This window comes from Ornithorhynchus anatinus, chromosome 4, assembly GCF_004115215.2.
Source record: "Ornithorhynchus anatinus isolate Pmale09 chromosome 4, mOrnAna1.pri.v4, whole genome shotgun sequence".
Taxonomy (NCBI): Eukaryota; Metazoa; Chordata; class Mammalia; order Monotremata; family Ornithorhynchidae; genus Ornithorhynchus; species Ornithorhynchus anatinus.
The window spans coordinates 14,338,627-14,358,979 of NC_041731.1; the positions used below are offsets into that span (position 1 = coordinate 14,338,627).

General features: G+C 44.1%; 1 long non-coding RNA gene across 1 annotated transcript in view; it reads right to left on the minus strand.

The window, feature by feature from the left end:
- Positions 1-18,281, minus strand: part of LOC103167730 — a 39,658-nt gene extending 21,377 nt beyond the window's left edge. Inside the window, exon 1 of the long non-coding RNA XR_003758976.2 lies at positions 18,119-18,281. This is a non-coding gene — a long non-coding RNA (uncharacterized LOC103167730). The remainder of the gene's footprint in view (positions 1-18,118) is intronic.
- Between the last annotated feature and the right edge of the window lie 2,072 nt (positions 18,282-20,353).

The window sequence follows — 20,353 nt, forward strand, 5'->3', positions numbered from 1 at the left end:
GCCAACAAAATCCATTTCCCATTGGAACTAATTCTCGTCCCTTGGTATTCAGTCAAGAGATCCTAATGAAGTAATCTATGTGGTTTTTCTTTTTTTTTCCCCCAAGATGCTTACTACCAGTTTTCTCCAGCTGAACAATAGAGTTGTAGAGGGAAACACCGTGACAGAGTTGAGGAAGAGATCTGACTCAGATGTCTACAACTGATTTATGTTCTTCACCATACAACACACAAGAAGATATAGCAGTCCAACTGAACTTGAATTCAGCATTCTAAGATCAAAGGTGTTTTTAGAGTCCTTACTGTATTAAGTGCTTGGAAGAGTACAACAGAGTTGGTAGATAAATTCCCTGATCACAAGGAGTTTACAGTCTATAGGGAGAGTCAGACATCAATGTAAATAATGATGGATATGCACTTAAGGGTGAATATCAAGTCCTGAAAGGGTACCGATCCAAGTACACAGGTGATGTAGAAGGGAGAGGGGAAAACAGGGCTTAGTCGGGGAAAGTCTCCTGGAGGAGATGTGATTTTAATGAGGCTTTGAAGGTGGGAATAGTGATGGTCTGTGTATTGAGGGAGGTAATTCCAGGACAGAGGGAGGAGATGGACAAGGGGTAGGTGACGAGATAGATGAGATCAGTGTTCAGTGAATACTTGGCACTGGAGGAGTAGGCCTTCAGGCTGGGTTGTAGCAGGAAGTCAGCCAAGTTGGTTGAGAGGGGGCAAGATGATTGAGCACTTTAAAGTCGACGCTAAGGAGTTTCTGTTTGACGCAGAGGTGGTTGGGCCATCACTGGAGGTTTATGAAGAAGTGGGAGATGTGAACTGAATTTTTTTTTTTAAGATAAGTGATCCTGGCAGCAGAGTGAAGTAAGAGCTGGCTTGGCCTGCGGGGGAGGGAGGGGGGCGGGGTCAGGAGGTGGTGGGCAGGGGCAAGGGAGGTCAATGAGGAGGCTGATTAAGGCAGGATATGATGAATGCTTGGATCAGAGTAATAGCAGTTTGTACGGAGAGGAAAGGGCAGATTTTGGTGATGTGAAGGTAGAACTAACTGATTGAATATGTGGGGCTGAATGAGAGAGTTAAGTAGAGGCTAAGAGTAAGGTTATGGCTTGTGAAATAGGGAGGAGAGTGGTGTAGTCCCTTTGCCTTAATCAAAACACTTGCCCACTCCATTCTTCCCTCCCTGACTATCTTCAACTGTTCACTTTCCAGAGATTACTTCCCCACTTCCCCACATTTTCACTTTATGTATTCCCATTCAAAAATCTTCCCTCGAACCTGTCAACTCCCTGCATTTCCCACCCCCATCTCCCTCCTACTATTTCCTTCCAAACTCCTTGAATGAGTTATCTACACTTGTTGCCTTCACTTCCTCTACTCAAACTGCTCACCTGATTTGGTCTCTGCCCTCTTCACTCCATGGAAAGTACCCTCTCTAAGGTTACCACTGATGATTTTGTCAAATCCAATGGCCTCTACTCCACCCTAATCCTCCTCAACCTCTCAGCTGCCTTTGAGAGTCTTGACCACCCTCTTCTCCTGGAAAAACTTAACAAACCTGGGCTTCACTGACTCCTCTCCTCTCCTGGTTCTCCTCCTGTCTCTCTGGCCATTCATTCTCAGTCTTTTACAGGCTCCTCCTCTGCCTCCTTCCTTCTAACTGTGGGGAGCACCCCCAACCAAGGCTCAATTTAGGATCCCCTTCAATTCTCCATCTATAACTATGCTTTTGGAGAACTCATTCACTCCCACAGCTTCAACTACAATCTCTATGAGGATGATTACCAAATCCAACGCTCCAGCCCTGACCGCTCATTTGGTCCTGCCTATAGAAGATCTCTACTGGGATGTCCTACTGACATTTAAAATTTACCATGTCCTAAACAGAGCTCCTCGTCTTCCCACTCAAACTCTGGCCTCCCATAAGAGTAGCCTACCATATTTTCAAGCTTTCAGAGAAAATAGGAACACTTCAGCCTCCTGACAAAGAGTACAGTGATTTTCTGACAGTCTTTAAATCTTTGCCTGAATAAAATTGACGACAGAAACAAGCAGGACTAAGTCTGCCCTTTTAAAGGTACTGCAGTATTGAACGATATTTTGTTTAGGAGCTACTGAAGTCACTACTGGAAAATCTGAACACAAATCTGGCTGGTAATCTAAGAGAATGGTGATATAGATAAGCATCCATAATAAAGGAAAATTGATTTGAGCTCATTAGGATGCAATTTAAAAAAAAGTGATGGCTATGGTTTTTGACATGTGCTGACCTAAATGGCATTTGTAATCCTGTTGAAAAAACCCTCCATCTTCCTGCCTGGAGAATATACCATGAACTGTCCATGTGGAGTCAAGGAAGCAGCTGTTAAATCTGTAGGTAGCGCTTTCTGAAATTCACTGACTCAATTATTTCACGTGTCAGATTTGGCAAGTCACTGACCAAAAATCTGCAAGTGCTGAGTGTAATTTGGAAAGGGTTTTTATTTGAAAAGTTATTTGGAGCCCAGGTCTTCCTCGAACAAGTTGAATTTTTTATGGCATTTATTAAACACTTACTGTGTGCCAGGCACTGTACTAAGCACTGCAGTAGATACAAACTAGACAGGTTGGACACAGTCCATGCCCCACATAGGGCTCAGAGTCAATCCCCATTTTACCGATGAGGTAACCGAGGTACAGAGAAGTTAAATAATTTGCCCAAAGTCACACAGCAGAGAAGTAGCAGAGCCAGAGTTAGAACCCCGGTCCTTCTGACTTCCAGGCCTGTGTTCCTTAAACTAGGCCATGCTCCTTCCCAATCTAAAGTGCCAAGCTAACAAGAGTGGAGTTGATAGGATTCAGACTCCTCTCCTCCCCTCCAGGGTAATCATATTTGCTACTACTAGCAGAGCAAGTATAAATGTATATATTTTATGGTATTGTTAAGTGCTTACTGTGTGCCAGGCACTCTAAGTGCTGGGATAGATACAAGCTAATCAGGTGGGACACAGTCTCTGTCCCACACGGGGCTCACATTCTTAATCCTCATTTTGCTGATGAGGTAACTGAGGCAGAGAAGTTAAGTGACTTGTCCAAGGCCATGCAGCAGACAAGTGACAGAACCAAGACTAGAACCCAGGTCCTTTTGACTTTGAGGCCCATGTTCTGTCCACTAGGCCACACTGCTTCCCTGAAATCTTACAGTCTGGAGATCAGAGAGATAGGGATGAGCATTAGCACATCTGCCTTAGGAGAAAAGGGAGCATTTCCAGCTCTAACCTCCATATCAGGCCTACCCTCCCCCTTTAGCGCCATCTTGAATTGCAACAGCGGGTACCAGCTTCCAACTCTTCTAGTCAGCGGACTCTCGGGACAGTCAACCTTGGGGACATTACGACTCAGGCGGATTCACTGAAATCTTTCCGGCCCACCATCAGTCCCAGGTTCTCCTACCCACGAGTAGAGATTTGATTTTTGGAAGGATTTCCACATCCCGTATATGCTTCCGCTCAAAATTTAATCATAGTCAAGCCCATGTAATACAGCACTTTTCCACCGTGGGTCCAATTTCAGATTTAGTTTCCTAGCAATTTCTTCAGCAAACAAAACAGACCAGAATAATAACAGCAATTAGCATAATGTGAGAAATAATCTGCCAAGGAAACTACAACATCCAAGCTGCCTACCCAACATATGTACAAACAGGAACTCATCAGCATGTGTAAGATCTGGCCTTCCGCCTGGGAACCTGTTTGCACGTGCAGAGATCAGAAAGTACCTAAAGCATTGCCCCGACTCAGTCAGTTCCCTCATGAGCACACTCACACACCCTCCTCACAAACAGATTCAAATGGTGTTTTCGCCCCTTCCCCAGAACAGTTAATCTCTTGTCTTTTTTCCTCATTTGTGCCTTCCCCTTCTAAAAACGCTCCACCTGGTCGCTTTTCTAACTCCCTCAGGAACTGCTTGCCTTTCCCTCTACCCTGATCCCATTATCCAAGAGCTTCCTGTTCCATTCCCTGCTACAGACAGCTACTCTATTAAAAGCCTTTCTAACTTCTCCAGGGGCTCATCCTATTTATTGAGCACCTACTGTGTGCTGAGCACTATACAAAACACTTAGGAGTACACAAAGGATTCATGAACCCTGCTCTTAAGAAGCTTACAACCTCCCACTGCAACCCAACCAGTACACTTCACTCCTCTAATTGCGAGATACTCACAGCATAAGTCTTGTTTCTCTCAGTGCAGATGCCTTGTTCACACCCTCCCTCTGCCCTGGATCGCCCTCTTTTTTCATATCGAACATACCACCACTTTTCCCATCACCAAAGCCCTACTAAAATCATATCCCTTCCAAGAAACTTTGATTAATAGGGAGGCAATATGGTCTATTGGAAAGAGCATGGGTCTGGGAGTCACAAGAACTGGATTCTAATCCCAGCTCTGCCACATACCTGCTGGATGACCTTGGGCCAATCACTTACTTCTCATTTCTCATTTACATAGTTCTCATTTACAAAAAGGAGATTCAAAACCTGTTCTCCCTCTCTACTTAGACTGGGAGCCTCATGTGGAACCTTATTATCCTGTCCTGCCCCAACGCTTAGTACAATTCTTGGCTCTTAGTAAACATTTAAAATGCCACAGTAATTATTAACCTCTCATTTCCTCACCTCATTAGCTCTCCTTTATGCTTTGCCTATGCAAACTGCACAAAGCAGTTTGATATCCGTGCTAACCTCCACAGCATTTTTGTACACAATGATATTTGAGTGCACTGTAATAAACTTTTGGGAGGGTGAAATACAACAGAGTCGGTAGACACATTCCCTGCCTAAAAGTAGTAGGCCATTTATTCTATTGCCTTTTGTCCCTAATTGACTGTAAGTTTTTTGTGGGCAGGGATCATGTCTACCAACTATGTCACCTTCCAGGGTGCTTAGTTCAGTGTTCTGCACACAATGAATGCTCAATACACACCACTGATGGATTACAATAAAATGGGGGAGAAGCAGCATGGCCTAGTGAATAGCAGATGGACCCGGAAGGCAGAAGGTCATGGGTTCTAATTCCAGCTCCATCACCTGTCTGCTCTGTAACCTTGGGCAAGTCACTTAACTTCTCTGTGCTTCAATTCCCTCATCTATAAAATGGGGACTAAGACTGTGAGCCCCATCTGGGACAGGAATTGTGTCCAACCCATTCATCTTGTATCTACCCCAGTGCTTAGAACAGTGTCTAGCACATAGTAAGCACTTAAATGCCATATACATCACTGGAAGCAGGGGCAAAACACAGGTTCAGCTGCTAACAGAATTAAGCAAAATATTAATGAATGAGTGAAGTAAACCAGTGAATATATTTACAAGTGCTTGGGTGGGGGGCTGCTGGGTGGGGGGGGGGGGGTGGTTACATGATCAGGAAGTACCTGTCATCTGCTGGAGGGTTTCTGGAAACCTGCCCCTCACTGGTGTTGCTGCTGCCAGAAAGTCGGTGGCAGTGAGGCAGCTTGAAGATTTAGGTGCAAAAAGCGGGGAGTGAGTGAGCGAATGGAGTAAATATGTATTAGCCATGGTTTTCAGTTATCTGCTGTAATGATCCCCTCCAAAGGCACAGGTAATTGAAACTGCACTGTATGCTTAACAAACCGGAAAATGTCAGTGGTAGAAGTTCAGTAAAATATTTGATCCTAAAAGAGAACAATGTCTGAGACTATCCATTAGAAAATTGGTTCAATTGAACCCACTGTTAAGGTGAAAATAAATCCATACTGTTCAACAAAACTCCAAAGATTACTTTTTTCAGGACTACCCCTCTGTGGGGGAAAGGGTCAGGGGCAACTAGCCTGGTGAGGGCCTCCATCGAATATGGGAGGAGGGAGGGAGAGTGAAGAATTCAAAAATAAAAAATAAAGAGGATTAGCACAGTGCTTAGTACGTAGTGAGCACAAAAATACCACAGTGATTACTAATAACTCCTTTTAGCCCAGAGGAAAAGGAGTCGGGGGGAGACTATCTGCAGTGGTGTACCCCCCCTCCCGCCCCCCACTGCCTCCAGGTAGACCTTCTGAGGACAGTGGACCCAGATGAACGACTCCATTTTCCCATGGTTTAAAGGAGCCCTGATCCCACCATTTGCAAATGGGAAGAAATTAGTAGAAGGATGATGGTGTAATCTGATTCTTCTGCATTTCCAGTGATAAGAGTGTTGTGGTGAATTGAAAACCACATGCCTAACAGGGAAGAATGGAGCTGGAAATTCATCTGATTGGCTGACTTCAGCAGGTGGGTGGGAGGAGAAGACTACGACCGAAACAAATTACTACATTTTAAGCTCCTAGTGGGCAGAGATCGTGCCGACTTCTGTCTCCTCCCAAATGCTTAGTACAGGGCTCTTCACATAGAAGGTACTCAATATATAGTAAAGCAGCATTACCTACTGGAAAAAGCATGGAACTGGGAGTCAGAGGACTGGATTCTAATCCTGACTTCACTGCTACATACCTGCTGTGTGACCTTGGGCAAGTCACTAAAGTTCTCTGGGCCTCTGTTTCCTCATCAGCAAAAGGGGGATTCAATATCTGTTCTCCTTCTTAGAGTCTAAGCCCCATATGGGACTTGATTATCTTGTATCTTCCCCACCCTGAATAGGGTGCTTGGCACATAATTTGCACTTAAATGGCTCAATTATCGTATGCAATATTGATTGAAAGCAATATACACATAATTGTGGTGGTGGTGATGCTGCATAACAGGTGAAGTTGAAACTTGACCCAATACCCTTAGGTAAAGGATTGAAGTGTTTGCTTTTCTAAGGGAGGATGAAGGTAATTTGTTTGCTTAAGATAACAATTGAGTCTCTTTAATGTAAGGGGATGTTCCCTGTCAAAGTTTGCAGTGCCCTTGTAAGTGTTTTAGTTCTCTGCTCTGAGTTTTTCTTCCCATTTCCTTTCTTCACTTCTCACCATCCTGCAGAAAGGGAAAGAGCAGGAGTTCATGGTGACTTCTGGATGGTGGTATGCAAATAATAATAATAGAATTTGTAAAGTGTTTACTATGTGTCAAGCACCATTTTAAGCTCGGGGTAGATATAAGCTAATCAGTTTAGACTCAGTCCCTGTCCCACATGGGGCTCATAGTCTTAATCCCCATTTTTCAGATGAGGGAACTGAGGCACAGAGAAGCAAAGTGACTTGCCCAAGGTCACACAGCAGACAAATGGCAGAGCTAGGATTAAAACCCAGGTTCTTCTGATTCCCAGGCCCTTGCTCTATCCACTAGGCCATGCCACTTCAGTTGAGTGAACCCGCCACCTGCTGAGGACAAGTTGCAAATTTGGGATCAAAAAGTACTGATCTCATCCACTCACCCCCCACATCCTGGTAGGAGGAAACCCTCCCTGCACCAAGAGAAGCATTTCAGCCATGTGTGAGGCTCTAAAGTTTGCAAAAAATATGAAAACTTTATTATGCCCTCAAAGCAGGATAGGGAGGATATCTGATGAGTGTAAGTTAATGTCTAGAATCTCCTGTTCTCTTCAGGTCCCGCTCATTATTCATTGACCACAATCGCCAGGGGAATGTCTGGTCCTGAACTGAGAGCACCTCTGGCAATGCCCCACCTCACTGTTCAATACACATATTTAACACCGCCACAAGATGTCGTGGATCAGTTTTAGTAATAATAATAATGTTGGTATTTGTTAAGTGCTTACTATGTGCCAAGCACTGTTCTAAAGCGCTGGGGTAGATACAAGATAATCAGGTTGTCCCACGTAGGGCTCACAGTCTTCAGCCCCATTTTACATATGAGTAGAGAAGACCACTTCTCCATGTTTGAGCATTTGCCCGCTAGAGCGCGTGGAATTCAGAAGATAATGGGTCCTAATCCCAGCCCTGCCACTTGTCTTAACTGTGACCTTGAGCAAATCACTTCACTTCTCTGGGCCTCGGTTACCTCATGTGTACAATGAGGATTGAGACGATGAGCCCTATGTGGGACAGGGACTGTGTCCAACCCAATTTGCTTCGTAACCACCCCGGTGCTTGGCACATAGTAAGAGCTTAATACCATAATTATTATTATCATCCTCCCAACCCCCTGAGGGCAGCTGAGTGTCTAAAGCTGGCACTGAGGATCCATCTTCTAGTGCTTCAGAAAAACAATGACCCACAAAGGCTTCTTGAACCCCAAATAGTTGAAAGAGAACTCTTGAAGACAGATACTAACAGGGTGGCTTCTGCCACAGATAGCTAAACTCTTCCTCCTCCTCTTACCCCTGCTGCCTGGGGGTCAACACCTTTGGCCTGGCTAGGCGCCCAGGGTCCAGAAGCACCTTACTCCACTTGTGTGAAAAGCTCAGACCATTCTAAAGCTGTAACTGAATGAGGAATCAAGATTGGACGCTGACTGGATTGGATGCTTAGAACAGTGCCTGGCACATAGTAAGCTCTTAAATACCATTAAAAATGCTGAATTTCTAATTTTCAGGGATTCCATCTGCTAACTCATTTAGAATACGTAGTCACCTGCTGAAATGAGATTGTTTACCATTTTTGTTGGAGGATATTTTGTTTTGTTCTTCTAACTTTCTTACCTGGTTTTGTTTCTTTTAAACTGTAAAAAAAAATACCTGAGATAAAACAGGATAAAGGGTTTGTCACCTGCACGCAAGACTTGGAGGTTGAAGATTTAAATACAAAAAAAGATTAGAACCGCAACATGACATCAACCTTAAAAATCCAACTCAAGATCTAACCAGCAATTTTAACGGTCACCTTTCTAGTCACCCGAGAGGGCTGGATTGATCTCTGATCCAACATCAATTGCCAAGGCAGATCTCAAAATGTGATCCTGAAAGAGTCCATCCATCAGCATTAGGGTAACCTTTATCACAGTCCATCTTTACTAGGTACATCATGAGGAGAGATTAGATGAGAGCAAGGTACCTAAACAGCTATAGGATAAGCTGAATAAATCAATTCTAAACAATGTGATAGACCAGCAGACTGGAGCAGACTTGGCATGCAGATGATAAAGATAGATGGGTCATAATTTTATTGTGAGATAATAGATACATTGTATATTATAAGGCAATAATAAAAATATTATATATGAGATAGTAGGCAAAAGGGAAAACATCAGAAAAAAATAGCAAGTGCTATAATGCCATGAAAGAACAACCTTTAATGAGTACAATATAGAGTTGGTGGGACACTTAGCCACAGACAAAGTGTAAATTTGACTGTGATATATTTGAAAACACTGGAAAAAATCCATCTCAGTATTTCTCAAATATGACTACCAAATTCTGTGCAGCCATAAAGAGGCAGAGCCATGTAGAAAGATTAAAAAGACAAATTGTGAGATAAAGCTAGGTCAACGAAGCTAAGAGATATCTGTGAGGCCTGAGAAATGAGAGCCTAAAATGGGTAGAGAGCATGTGTGTGTATGCGTATGTAGACACAGAGTAAAGCAGCAGCAAATCCTAGTGGAACGAGAGCAGGCTTAGAGTCAGGGCACCTGGTTCTAATACCAGCTCCTCTACTTGGCTGCTGTGTGACCTTCAGCAAATCACAACCTCTGTGTGTCAGTTTCCTCATGGGTGAAATGGGAATTCCATGCCTGTTCTCCCTTCCCTTTAGACTCTGAGCCCATGTGGGACAGGAACTGGGCCCAACGTCACTCTCTTGCATCCCAGCCCGAGTATATGTTTGACACACAGTAAGTACTCAAATACCATTATTAGTATATAAACAGTAAGTTTTATTAATAGTAATACAATGAAAAGAAGGTTTCCAGATTTTTTAGTTTTTCCTTATAGACCTCATTTGAAATGAGGTAGTTATCAAAATGTAAACATGGCCAGATATATAATTTCTGAAAACTCTCTTTGAGAAGCAGGAGAAGGGTGGGGGAGGGTCTCTAGCATGGATTACATACCCAAACAGAAAATTACCAAATCTTATCAACGGTCACCAAGACAGTAGATGTAGATAGATACTCAGTGCCTTCAATATAACAATTCTGAGAGACTTTTATCCTCTCCTGCTTCATTTATGCAGGTCCTCTCATTTTCTCAGCCCTATTCTTCTTCTTCCCCATTTTTTTTGTTATTCTACTTTTTCCACCCACCCCTCCAACACACACCTCCCCCACCACTCCAGATTCTCCTGAAATTGTAAGGAAGATGGAGGAATGTAGGTGAGTGGGGAGGGGAGAGAGAGAGTGGCGTGGAGGTTGTTGTGCTCTGACCCGTCTCTTCCTGGGGATAATTACTATTACAGCAGTGGCAGGAGAGAGTGAAAAGAAAAATAAAAAGGGCTGAGAGACTTCTAAGATGTCTCCCTTTAGAAACTAGATGGTAGGTTCCATTATCTCAGAAAAGGAGGGAAAAGGAGGTTGTCAATTCTGGCCCTCAACCTGAGGATGAGTTAAGGGAATTTTAGTCCCTCTCAATTTACCTTCATGATGGCAGATGCTTTGATCCTGGAAGAAATGGATTTTTTTAACAGTGTTTATTAAGTGCTTAGTATGTACCAGGCACTCTAAGAACTGGGGTAGATGCAAACTAATCACACTGGTCACTGTCCATGACCCACTTGGGCCTTACAGTCAATCTCCATTTACAGATGAGGTAACTGAGCCACAGAGAAGTGAAATGACATGTCCAAGGTCACACAGCAGACAAGTGGAGGAGTTAGGATTAGAACCCAGGTCTTTCCGACTCCCAGGCCCATGCTCTGAGTACATATCTCTAATTTATTCATATTAGTATCTGTCTCCCCCTGTAGAGTGTAAGTTTGTTGTGGGCCTTTTATATTGTATTCTCCCAAGAGCTTAGCATAGTGCTCTGCACACAGTAGGCTCTCAATAAATATGATTGACTGACCGAATATCCATTAGGCCATGCAACTTCTACATCCAAAATTCCAATTTCCTCTCTCTTACAGTACAGATCTGAAGCTGCAAGGGATCCTCCATCCCTCCCCACTGACCATTTCCAGGATAAGACTTTGCCCGACACATTCCAACATTGCAGAGGTTGTGACTTGTGACCAAGAAGAATCCTGGCTGGACTGGTAAGGAGCCAGAGGACTGTTCTTGCTCAGTAGTACTGAATGGCTCTTTTTCTTTTGATTATAATTATCATTTTTAATTGAATTTCCATGGTTCTTTTCCCACGTGCCTGTCTTCCCCCTCCCTGTTAGACTGCAGGCTCCCATGGGGCCAGGGACCATATCTAATTCAATCTGCTTGTGCCTTTTCCCACCATTCAGTAAAGTACTTGGCACAAAACAAGGGCTTAAAAATATAACGGTGACTGCCATGAGCTCTCCAAGTCTGCCACTGTGCTGAGAAAAGCTTCCACAGTAACTTCCACCATCCCTCTCGCCATTCTCTGTGCCCACTAGAAAGGGGGTAAAAGCTGCTTCTGCCTATTCTTGGCATCTTCCCCTGCCAATAGCCAGCCACCCTGCTCCTCTGAGCCCCGGTTCTGTGCCATCGAGGAGATTCCATCAGTCAGTCGTCTAATTCACACTTGTGAATTCTCTCCTAATACTTAGCACAGCTGTCTTCCCTCCCTTATTACTAATAATAATTAGTATGCATACAAGTGTTGCAAGTTATGTGGCATTACAGAGGAACAACTAAAATTATCTAGTCAACAATTTCACCCCAAAGCCCAAACCAGCCACCACCAGCACCAAGAAAACTACATAGCGCTACTGGTGAATAGGTTGTTGAAATTAGGCTATCGTATCTATTAAGCACTTGTGAGGAGAACACTGTCCTAAGTGCTTGGGAGAGTTGGAAGACAACTCTCTGCCCACAATGATCTAACAGTCTAGAGTGGGGAGACAGACATTAATATAAATAAATTACAGATATGGACATAAGTGCCATGAGGCTAAGGGAGGGGTGAATAAGGATGAAACCCCAAGTGCAAAAACAGAAGGGAGTGGGGGAAGAGGAAATGAGGGCTTAGTTAGGAAAGGCCTCTAGGAGGAGATGTTCATTCATTCAATAGTATTTATTGAGAGCTTACTATGTGCAGAGCACTGTACTAAGCGCTTGGATATGACTTTGAAGGTGGGGAGAATGATTGTTGGATATGAAGAGGGAGGGCATTCCAGAGCGGAGGCAAGTCGTGGGTGGAGAGATAGATGAGACTGAGGTACGGTCAATAGGTTGGCCTTAGAGGAGTGAAATGTGTGAACCGGATTGTAGTAGGAAATTAGGGACGCAAGGGAAGGAGGGAACAAGGTGATTGAAAGCTTTAAAGGCTGTGGTAAGGAGTTTCTGTTTCATGCAGAGGTGGACGGGCAATCACTGAAAGGTCTTGAGGAGTGGGAAAATATGGATTGAATCGTTTTGTAGAAAAATGATGTGGGAAGCAAAATGAAATATGGACTGGAGTGGCGAGAGACAAGAGGCTGGAAGGTCAGCAAGAAGCCTGATGCTAATCAAGTGGGGATAGGATAAATGCTTGGATTCAAGTAGTAGCAAGATGGAGGGAAAAAGGGTGATTTCGGGGATGCTGTGAAGGTTGAACCGACAGATGATAGATTGGACATGTGGGTTGAACGAGAGGGATGAGTTGAGGATAACGCCAAGGTTATGGGTGTGAAAAACAAGGAGGATGAATGGCTCAAGGCACTGGTATTTACACTTCCCAGAAGCCTTCGTTTCTCAACTGAACAGAAACCATTCTTGGACTGAACAGAAGTTAAATAAAAAGAGAGGGAGCTAATGTGGCATCCTGTCTTCCTGCTGCCTGGTCTAGGGAAGTTAAAGGCTGCTTGTCTGGAGCTGTAAGATTCAAAGAAGTCTTGGGTTCTTGACATTGTAATGTGTAATATGTGTAATTTAGCATTTTCAGTCTCTTCATCTGTCTACCTCAGCTTGTGAGCACTCCTCGGAGAAGGAACCTCAGAACCATATCTGAACTAATTATACCATTTCCAACCCAGCATTTACCCCTGTTTTCAGCACAGAATAAGTGATTGATACATTCCATAGCCAGTCAACAATCCACAGTAAGAGACTCAAACAATGGTGTGCAAACTGGATCCAGACAGGAGACCACAGCATTTCTCCTTGTGTGTCTACCCACTAGCCTGATGCACAAGAGGGTCACTTGAGAAAGTGCCTCCTTTAATGGCATTTGTTAAGCCTTTACTATGTGTTAGGTACTATATTAAGCACTGAGATAGAAATATAATATAGATTATAAGATAGATACATGATAATCAGGTTGGACACAGTCCATGTCCCACATGGGGGTTCACAGTCCATCTCCATTTTACAGATAAGGTAACAGGCACAGAGGAGTTAGGTGATCTGCCCAAGGTCACACAGCAGACAAGTGGCAGAGATGGAAATAGAATCCAAGTCCTTCTGACTCCCAGGCCCTTGCTCTAGCCACTAAGACACACTGCTTCTCCTGGCTTAGTGGTATGAAGAGTCTGGATTTTTATCGCTTGGAGTTGTTTTGCCTACAGTGCAGAATATAGAGATTTATTTGATGGAAACCTGTTTTTCCTGGGTCAGTCTAATATGTAAATTCTGAACTCAGCTGTAAAAGGGGCACGTGATCATGACAAAATGTTCATTTTGTGAAGCAGTATTGACTAGTGGAAAGGGTACAGGCCTGGGAATCAGAGGACCTCAGTTCTCATCCTGTTGACAGTTGCTTGCTATATGGGCTTGGATGAGTCACTTAACTGTGTCCTCAACTGTAAAATTGGAATTAAATACCTATTCTACCTCCTACTTAGGCTGTGAGCCCTATGTGGGACAGGGACTGTGTCCAACCTGATCAACTTGTATCTGTCTTAAGACTTAGACCTGTGCTTGAGACATAGTGTTTAATAAATGTCATTATAAAATGGAGAGCTACAGAAGCTTATAACACAACATTCTAAGAAACAAATGCTGCCAGGCACATGGTGCCAAGTCTTCAGTGAACCCAGGTTTTGCAAACTCCCCACAAACCAAAGATTTCATCACTGAAGAAGCCTTACGGTTCCCTGTACGAGGTCACAAGGAATGCTGAAGGCTGCAGGTGGTTCCATACTTAAAAGGAAAGAATTAGCTTCCCACCTCTGCCCCTACAGAATATATATTACTAAAGAAGTGTCAAGGAACTTCAAAGACACTATAATTATCATCTTGCTGAAGAAAGGTGAGAATTGACTATGGACATTGCTAAAGTATTTCAATTTAATTGTATTTATTGAGCTTACTGTGCACAAAGCACTGTACCAAGCACTTGGGAGAGTACAATGAAACAATAAATGGATACATTCCCTGCCCACAACAACCTTACAGGGAAAAGGAGGTCTAGAGCACATTGCCCTTAGTAGAGGTACAGAGTAACACCAAGATCTCACTTCTGCTTTTACAGATCTCACAAAACCATTGAATGCCATCAACAGGCCTTAACTCTAGCAATAGCCAAGCCAGTTTAGCACCAATTGCATTTATTGAATACTACTGTGTGCAGGGCACTGTACTAAGCACTTGGGAGAGTACAACACAACAACAGATACATTCCCTGCCCCTAATGAGCTTAGAGCTACTCCATAATTGGGCTCATAAAGTCAGAAATGAGATTGATAATGGTATTTGCTAAAGGTAACTGCGTTAAGCACTGTATTAGTTATGAGATAGTCAAAAAAATTTAATGTATTTATTAAGCACTTACTGTGTGCCAAACAGTATACAAAGCACTGGGTTAGATATAGATAGCCAGGTTGGACTGAATCTCTGTCCCATGAAAGGCTCCCAGTTTAAGTAGGAGGGGGAAAACGTTTTGAATCCCCATTTTACAGTTGAGGAAACATGCACAGAGAAGTAACTTGCCTAAGATCACACAGCAAGCAATTGGCAGAGCAAGGATTAGAACCCAGGCCCTTTGACTCCCAGGCCCGAACTCTTTCCACTAGTAATAAAATCTCTGTTCCACATGGGGCTCCCAGCCTAAAGATGAGGGAGAACCATTTTTAAAATCTCCCTTATACAGATGGGGAGACAGATGCAAAGAGGAGTCAAGTCACTCGCCCAAGGTGATACAGCAGGTGGGATCTGAACCCTGAGTTCTTTCCACTAGGCCAAACTGCTTCTCTACTACTCTGACATTTTCCCAGTCACCAATAGCCAGTGGTAGATTGATTTCAATTCAACCTATTCTCCAGGATCAGGTTGGAGGATGGCACAAGGAGTCCAGAAAAGCTGTGAGATCTTTGATGAGAGGTATTTGTGTTCAAAACCTCAGAGAAGCATGGCGGCCTTGTAGATAGAGCATAGATCTGGGATTTAGAAGGACCAGAGTTTTAAATTTCGTATCTACCACTTTGCTGCTGCATGACCTTGGGGAAGTCACTTCACTTCTCTATGCCTCAGTTACCTCATCTGTAAAAATGGGGGTTAAGGCTGTGAGCCCCACATGGGACAGGGACTGTGTCCAACCTGATTAGCTTGTATCTATCACAGGGCTTACTATAGTGTCTGGCACATTCTAAAAAAAAAATCCAAAGGGAGTTATACAGCAGGAAAGGAATCAGTGATGTCATTTATGTGCAGAGCACTGCACTGACTGCTCAGGAGAGTACAGTATAACAGAGTTGGTAATAATAATAATTGTGGTATTTAAGGGCTTACTGTATGCCAGGCACTGTCCTATGCCCTGTGATAGATACCACTTTGGAAAAAAAAGGGATTTATTGAGCACTTGCTATGTGCAGAGCACTGAACTAAGCACTTGACAACAGAGCGCATGCCTACCATGAGAAGCAGTGTGGCTTATTGGATAAAGCACAAGCCTGGAGATCAGAAGGACGTAGGTTCTAATCCCAGCTCCACCACAAGTCTGCTTTGTGACCTTGGGCAAGTCCCTTAACTTCTCTGGGTTTCAGTTCCCTCAGCTGTAAAATGAGGATTAAGACTGTGAGCCCCATGTGGGACAGGGACTGTGTCCAACCTGATTACCTTGTATCTACCCTGTTGCTTAAAACACTGCTTGGCACACAGCATTTAACAAATACCACTACTATTAAATCCTGAATGGCTTTCAACTAGTAGATAATGTGAAAGTTGATAGTTGGGAGATACAGAAGATAAGTTCTTAAATCTGACAAGGTAGAAACATTCCCTAAATAATCAGTGCAGATTCAATTTTCCCCTGGAGAAAGCATTAAAAAAAAGTGTTTGAATGTTGACTGTATCCTGTAGTTTTATTGATGGTAAAATTTGAGCTGTTGCTTTTTGCATTGGTAATTTTAGAGTCCAGATGCCCAGCAAGTTTAATCACATACCAAAGCTCATATTTAATGAGAAAATGTCAACTATATTGTTATCCACCATAGAAGTTGTGAAAATTATCTCTTTTGCTGAAGCTTCAAAGAATTTTACTACCATCTCTGTAAAATTAACATTGGAGCAAGCATTTAAAGTTGGAAAGTGTTGCTATCTACTAAACTGGATTTTTTTAAAAAAAGGGGGGGTTAAAGCCCACACAAATACAAATGGGATGTGGGAATAGAGAAAAGATCACACAGTGCAATAATCCCAGGACACAGAATTGGGTTGCACGCTGACTGACCAAAGAACCTGCTCTATTTGGTTTGGCAGTCTTTTTCAGGCAAGGTTTTTCATTATTTTTCATTTTTTTGTTGTTTATTTTTGCTTCTCCTCCTACAGGATAAAAAATAGCCACCTTTTCAGTCAGAAACACTGGCAGTTATAAAAATTATCCTCCCAGACAATGAGTTCATTTGTTTGTACTCATTCTTTGCCACAAAATGTAGTCTTCTCCTGCAAGGAAGATGAGGTATTCCGAAGAGGCGGTGTTCTTAGAAGTTTATAATTTACCTCTTCTGATGACTAAGGTCTAGAGCCTTCAGTGCTTATTTGAAATGTGGTTTTAGTCAGGAAAATGAGTAAAACTGGCTTCATCTAAACTGCTCATCGAGTAAAGGCCATTCACTGGATTGGAAGATTATTTCATTGTATAGTGAAGAGTCAGAGTTATGCAAAAATAAACTGAAGTTTCTCTGGCCCTTTGAGTCCTTAACAGATAGAGTTGCTATATACTGAATCAAACCATTGAGGAAATTTAAATGACACCTTGTCAGGAAATTCTTAGCAACAGGATAAGTCTTTGTCTCTGAAATGTCTTCAAGAATCTCCAGCATTTCTCTCCTTACACTATCAACTCTCTTCACCCATTACTTCCCAGTCCTCAGTTCTGCTTCCTCCTTTTAACTGTACCTCACTCTTCAGGCTCCTGATTCAACCACTTATTCACACTTTCCCCAGCTTAGAACTTCCTGCATACAACAGATCACAACCTTCCCCACTTTGAAAGTCCCTGAAGTCTCATCTCCTCCAGGAAACACTGGCTAGTTATTTTCCAGCTCTCTAATCCAACCATGTTTATATTATTTTTACTCATCTTTCAGCAATAGTACATGTGTTCATTTGCTCTACTAATACACTGTAGGAGCAAGAACAAAAGGAACTTAGAATGTGTGTTTCTATAACCGTTAGACTCCAAAGGAGAGGATCAGTTCCACCTGTACAGAAGTTGGGATTGTATTTCCATAAAACCATGAACCCAGAATCAATCCTAAACAGCCTGTGTTTAGGAAGACAAAGGCAGTGGTAGGCTTAGAAATTCAGTGGCTACTTTTGAGCACTTGTGTGCAGAGCATTATACCACCCTGTAGGGCAAGTACAATACATATAGTAGATATGCTCCTAAATAACTTATTCCACCCAAAATTCTATTAAGAAAACTGTATTAAGTCTAGAGACCACAACTGAAATAGACCTGAAAAGCAGTTTTTAAAAAAACCATCAAGCAAACAGAACTTAGTTCTGAACACAGAGAGAAACAAACTACTGAAAAGGAAATCCACCCCCCCCAAAACTGTCTGCTGTTCTTGCAGGACTAACACACCACCCACCTAGGCATCAGTGTTAACCAAGTAGCTATATGAACTTGAGCTACTTGACAGATCCCCAAAAACCTAAAATCACCTACCAACAACACCTTTAAACAAGATAATCCCACCCTCAAGCTTTCTTTTTAACCCCATATGTAATTTGCAGAGAGAAACAGCTTACCATGTACAGCCAAATAGACCTTCAGTTTCTTAAAAGAGGAATCAAAACCTTCTCTCATTCTCAGCTCTCAACCAAACAACCTACATTTTTCTTTTGTCTTCCCCCGTGGATTCACCTCCACTTCCTCCAAGGGGATCTTTTCACCCTATTGGCCAAAAGCCACGTGTCCCCAGGTGATTCTAAACACCCTGGAGAGATGGGGGATGGGAAAACTGCATCAATCAGATGGCCACCTGTGGTTTAGTTAAAAGCCTATCAACTCTTCGTGAATCCGTATCACCTGTTTTGCTTCTGTTGAATTTTCCCAAGCACTTGGTAAGGCCCTTTGATTAAATAGGCTTTGAATAAGTACCACTGACTGGTTGTTTAAAGAAGGCATCTGAGCAGCTCTAGAGGACTAGACTAGATAACCTTTTGAGTTTCCTTGCAGCCTGAGCTGGCTGCAGATGGCATTCAGTGAAGGGGTCACTCTAGTGCAGTAGGAGTAGCTGTGTGGTAAACACAAGCTGCCCAGGGCCAGGAGTGGTTAATATCTTGGAAGTACTTGCCCAAACCAGATGTGGCACCAGGGTGAATAGGGCCCCAGGCACAGGGGAGAAGGAAGGGTCGGGGGGCTCCTGTAGAATTGTTGGCCTAATACTAATGGTATTTGTTAGGAACTTATTATGTTCCAGGCACTGTACTAAGCACCGGGCTGGATACATGCAAATCCAAAATCCTAGAACGAGTCGTCTACAATCGATGCCTAGAATTCCTTAACTCCCATTCTCTCCTAGACTCCCTCCAATCTGGCTTCCGTCCCCTCCACTCTACCGAGATTGCTCTCTCTAAGGTCACCCGTGACCTCCTTCTTGCCAAATCCAATGGCTCCTACTCCATTCTGATCCTCCTTGACCTCTCTGCTGCCTTTGACACCGTCGACCATCCCCTCCTCCTCCATACCTTATCTCACCTTGGCTTCACGGACTCTGTCCTCTCCCGGTTCTCCTCTCACCTCTCTGGCCGATCATTCTCGGTCTCCTTCGCTGGAGCCTCCTCCCCCTCCCATCCTTTAACTGTTGGAGTTCCTCAAGGGTCAGTTCTTGGCCCTCTTCTGTTCTCCATTTACACTCACTCCCTCGGTGAACTCATCCGCTGTCACGGCTTTGACTACCATCTCTACGCAGATGACACGCAGATCTACATCTCCGCCCCTGTCCTCTCCCCCTCCCTTCGGGCTCGCATCTCCTCCCGCCTCCGGGACGTCTCCACCTGGATGTCGGCCCGCCACCTAAAACTCAACATGAGCAAGACTGAGCTCCTCATCTTCCCTCCCAAACCTGGTCCTCTCCCAGACTTCTCTATCACCGTGGATGGCACGACCATCCTTCCCGTCTCTCGGGCCCGCGATCTCGGTGTCATCCTTGACTCGTCCCTCTCGTTCACCCCACACATCCTATCCGTTACCAAGACCTGCCGGTTTCACCTCTACGATATCGCCAAGATCCGCCCTTTCCTCTCCACCCAAACGGCTACCTTACTATTACGGGCTCTCGTTATATCCCGGCTAGACTACTGTGTCAGCCTTCTCTCTGACCTCCCTTCCTCCTCTCTCGCCCCGCTCCGGTCTATTCTTCACTCCGCCGCCCGGCTCATCTTCCCGCAGAAACGATCTGGGCATGTCACTCCCCTTCTTAAACAACTCCAGTGGTTGCCTATCGACCTCCGCTCCAAACAAAAACTCCTCACTCTAGGCTTCGAGGCTCTCCATCACCTTGCCCCTTCCTACCTCTCCTCCCTTCTCTCTTTCTACCGCCCACCCCGCACGCTCCGCTCCTCCGCCGCCCACCTCCTCGCCGTCCCTCGGTCTCGCCTATCCCGCCATCGACCCCCGGGCCACGTCCTCCCGAGGTCCCGGAACGCCCTCCCTCCTCACCTCCGCCAAACTGATTCTCTTTCCCTCTTCAAAACCTTACTTAAAACTCACCTCCTCCAAGAGGCGTTCCCAGACTGAGCTCCTCTTCCCCCTCTACTCCCTCTGCCATCCCCCCTTTACCTCTCCGCAGCTAAAGCAAGCACGGGAAGCAGCGTGGCTCAGTGGAAAGAGCATGGGCTTTGGAGTCAGGGCTCATGAGTTCGAATCCCAGTTCTGCCACTTGTCGGCTGTGTGACTGTGGGCAAGTCACTTAACTTCTCTGTGCCTCAGTTCCCTCATCTGTAAAATGGGGATTAAGACTGTGAGCCCCACGTGGGACA